A 4,760-nucleotide genomic window follows, 5' to 3' on the forward strand; every position below is an offset into this window, starting at 1 on the left:
CATCAGCACCAGGAGGAGGCCCATGAGACAGGAAGTGGATAGCCCAGAAGTGTTCTCCCCAGAGAGGTCTTAGTGTAACACTCCATTCGGCTCCCGATCTTCCTACACACCAATCCTGACGGGTTCACCCTCGAGTGCAGTGTAACAAAGAGGAGTGTGTCAGATATCAGCACAGATTAAGGCTCCAGATGTCAAGACAAGAAGAGCTAGGACACGGGGCTGGAACTGAAGACAGAAAACATGAAAGGTCGTGTGTGAGGTCAGTCGGAGCCAATCTGCCCTCAGAGAGAGAAACGGGGAGAGAGAAATCAACGTGCGAGAGAAGGAACAGGAGCTGAGGGAAAGAAGTGAGATGGTGGGAAACCCACTCAGACAGACTCAGGGAAAGAGGGACACACGTGGGACAGAGGGGAGCGAAGAGGAAATAGGGACAGAGGCTGAAGTGGAAGAGGGGCCAAGAGAGACCCAGCCTTGGGTCTGCCTCCTGGTAAAGGGCAGGGCGTTTTCCATGGGGCAGAGTCCACCTCTGATGTCCTTGGCTTGACAGATTCTTTCCACACTCCAGACCAGGGCCTTGGAGTGAACTGAGGAGAGCGGGGGGCAGCAAGGCCTGGACAGGGATGGGGACCCTAGCACCCCAGTCCCAGGGTGCAGGGAGCAGATGCCGAGTGGGGGTGTGTCTGGCCCCCAGGGCCGTGGGAGAGCTCACCTTCAGCAGAGGGAAGTTGGCCAAAAGGCTAGGGTCCAGCTCTTCCACATAGTAGAGAAGTTCAACCAGGTGGATGTCAGCCCTGCTCAGCTTGAGGCCCATCAGGTAGTCTTGTCCGTGGCTCTTCAGCACCTGGGGAGTGGAGGGGTCAGATCAGGGACACAGGTCCTGGCAGGCTGCACCCCTGCCCCTCCCCTGCCCCTCACCCAGCCCCACGTCCCCCTCTGCCCCTCGCTGGGCGGGTGGGAACCTCAGACCTTCTGCTCCCTCCAACTCAGGGATGGGCCAGGCGGGTTCTTCCTCTTCCCTCCTCATCCCCAGTGGAAGGCAGACCATGATTTCCTTTTCCTGTTCCCTCCTCGCTGTGGCTGCCTTACTTCTTCTTCCACTGGGCCAAGGCCTTAGCACCATCTGCACCGTGTTTTTGTGGACTGCACACCCTCAAGTATGCAGCCCTGAACTCCACAACGTGACCCTTCATCCATCTCTCTCTGTCCTTCTCTCCCTCATCCTTGGGCAATGTCTCCATCTTCATAACAGCCTTCTACCACCCTGAGCAAACTAACGCAGACTCTGTATTCCTTCTCATCTCTTTTCCTCTCCTCATTGCCTGGTCTTACAATATATATATATATATTTTGGTTCATCATTTTAGTTGAGCATGATTTCTTGTAGTTTTGATCATTACTTTGCCAACAAAGGCTATGGTTTTTCCAGTGGTCATGTATGGATGTGAGAGTTGGACTATAAAGAAAGCTGAACACCAAGGAATTGATGCTTTTCAACTGTGGTGTTGGAGAAGACTCTTGAGAGTCCATTGGACTGCAAGAAGATCCAACCAGTCCATCCTAAAGGAAATCAGTCCTGAATATTCGTTGGAAGGACTGATGCTAAAGCTGAAACTCCAATACTTTGGCCACCTGATGTGAAGAACTGACTCATTGGAAAAGACCCTGATTCTGGGAAACACTAAGGCGGGAGGAGAAGGGGATGACAGAAGATGACATGGTTGGATGGCATCACTGACTCAATGGACATGAGTTTGAGTAAACTCTGAGAGCTGGTGATGGACAGGGATATCTAGCATGCTGTGGTCCATGGAGTTACAAAGAGTCAAACATGACTGAGCAACTAAACTGAACTGAACTGAAGTGATCGTGAAATGTTCAAACAGAAACAACTAAAATATGTACTAGGCATAATGATGGAACACTACTTCATTGATTTTATTCCACTTTCTTCAAAAGTCTGAGAACCATGTACTGAAATATCTAGATTATTGTTTCCTGAACAATTTTTCCTTTGTCTCTTTCTTCCACCCCACTGCCCCCTATCTATCTAGATACATGTCAATCATCCTCCAAATACTACCACATTCTCCTGACGGGCAGCTGGTCTCATGTCTCCCTACACAGGACACCAGAATATTTTCTGATGTATTGCTGACATCATGCTTCTCTCGGATCAAACCCTCTGCACTGTGTTCTGAGGATCCATCTACTCCAGGCTCCAGTGTGGCTCTCAGAGCTTCCATAGTCCAACCTCTAAGTATAACCATGAAATTTCATTAAGTAGAGAATTCCAGATTGGGTTTGAGTAATAAAAATTTGGCTGAAAATTATAACTTGAGTAAAACTAGTACAGTTCTTCTACACATTCAATTTTTATAAAGTGCCCTGAGACTCAGAGTACTACATTAGTATTTAGAAAGGTTCACAGAGGTGAAGGTTAATGCCCTGGCCATGCCAGGCACTATTTTTCTTCATCCTCTGACCTCACTGTCAAAAATGCTGAAAAGTCCATTTACATTTTCAAATGCAGGGAGATAACAGTTTGTTGTCTTTTCTCAGATTAGGGTCAGCTTGGTCTCTTTTTCAGCAGATGGGCACAGTGGCAAATGCATGATCATTTCACCCAAATCTGCCACACCCTCTGAATACATATCAATCCTGAAAAGATAAAATAACCAAATTGTCAAATGTCTCTGCCTTAGATTTTGGAATGGGTAAGAATGAGACATTGAGAGGTAGCAAAGTAATTCTCCTCCATTGGGTGCATTTTTCTACACCAGTGATTTAGCTTTGATTCTTAAAATTAATTTTAGCATTCTAGAACAAGCCATCAAGGTAAACATATGTATAATATTTTTGTTATACACATGACCAAATATAGGGACAGAGCATACCAGTGACCCGTCCACAGTCACAGGCATGAGAGAATCGGGTGGAATCAGCACAGGTAACCACTGGGACCACACCTGGGTGTGCCATCTCTGCTGTGCCATGGTCTGAGCATGGTTGGTGTGATGCCCTAGTACCACCTCAGCCATGTCCAGACAGAATCCTGGCACCTCAGTCCCAGTCACGTCCCTCTTCCTCTCTCATCCTGTTAGAACACCGGGTCCATTTAGAGTCCCAACACCAGCACTTCCTCCCGTCATTTCCCATAGAACCTGGTTCCATAACTCTCTCCACATACTATTGCCAGACTCTGGTTTTGTTTGAATTTCTCAAGATTGTACCTTTCATTCCTTTTTCACGGCTGAATAATATCCGACTGTATGGATGTACCAACTTTTGTTCTTTTATTCATCAGTTAATGGACATTTGTGTTGATTCCAATTATTGATTATGAACAACACTGCTATGAAATTCCAAGTATAAATTTTAGTGCGGGGGTGTTTTTAATCCTCTTGAAAGGAACTGCTGAGTCATATGGTAACTCTGTGTTTAACTTTTAGAGTAACTGCAGTAGTTCCTTGAGTGCTAAGTTGCTTCAGATACGACTGACTCTTTGTGACTCGGTGGACTATAGCCCACCAGGCTCCTCTGTCCGTGGGATTATTCTCCAGGCAAGAATACTAGCATGGATTCCATGCCCTCTTCCAGGGGATCTTCCTGACATAGGGATCAAACCCAGGTTTCTTATGTCTCCTGCATTGCTAGCAAGTTCTTTAATGTTAGCGCAACCTGGGAAGTTCCTTATAAAAGATTTTAATTTCAATCATGTCATCCCTGGACAAGGCAATGGCACCCCACTCCAGTACTCTTGCCTGGGAAATCCCATGGACGGAGGAGCCTAATAGGCTGCAGTCCATGGGGTTGCAAAGAGTTGGACACAACTGAGCGACTTCACTTTCACTTTTCAGTTTCATGCATTGGAGAAGGAAATGGCAACCCACTCCAGTGTTCTTGCCTGGAGAATCCCAGGGACGGGGAAGCCTGGTGGGCTGCCGTCTATGGGGTCGCACAGAGTCGGACACGACTGAAGCGACTTAGCAGCAGCAGCAGCAGCATGTAGGCCCATCACAACAGAGAGAATACCCCTCACCCCCAGGATATAGTTGTACTGAAAAATCTAGCTGACTAAAACTATGTCGAAATGCTTGATGTAACCTTACCATATTGAGCTCAACCTCTGCTAATCCTTGTCTAGTGGCCAGTCCATGTAAAGGGTTAATAAATTAAGTTCCTGGTCATCATTCTTAGAATTTTTGGAATTTAAGAACCAACTTCTTTAGATCCTTCCCTTTCTAAGCTTTATCTTCTAGACACTCAGATGCTTTGTCCCTTGTCTCTGGCTGTTGGTGGGTGTCCAGTTCAAATGAGCCTGAACCCCTGGAGTCTTGGTTCTACCATCCTCTTTGCTTCACAGACCATCCATGTTTGGAAGCCATGTCACTGTGCTATATCCATGGACGGTATCCTCTTTCATAGGCAGTTGATTTCACTCCAAGTTTATTTACTCTTCCCTCATACTCATAGGTCTTTGCTGTACTGGACTCAGTGATGCCCCACAAGGCTTATACCATCCTGTTGGTCATGATGCCTTGCCTTGATCCTGCTCAGTCTGGGAAGGACCTAAGTTGTTACTATTAGTTGTGACGATAAAACTAAAAACTACCGTACAGGGCTCTCTCCTTTATGTCTTTCCCATAGAGGTTGTATTTGGTGGCAATGTAGTTGAGAATGGCTCTGGTCTGCACCAGCTTCATCCCATCAATTTCAACCATTGGCACTTGCTGGAACATCAAACTCCCATCTTTTGAAAG

General features: G+C 46.7%; 1 pseudogene; it reads right to left on the minus strand.

The window, feature by feature from the left end:
- Positions 1 to 6: 6 nt before the first annotated feature.
- On the minus strand, positions 7 to 4,754 carry LOC120859750 (annotated as a pseudogene).
- Positions 4,755 to 4,760: the final 6 nt, after the last annotated feature.

This window comes from Oryx dammah, unplaced genomic scaffold (genome assembly GCF_014754425.2).
Source record: "Oryx dammah isolate SB20612 unplaced genomic scaffold, SCBI_Odam_1.1 HiC_scaffold_2815, whole genome shotgun sequence".
NCBI lineage: Eukaryota > Metazoa > Chordata > Mammalia > Artiodactyla > Bovidae > Oryx > Oryx dammah.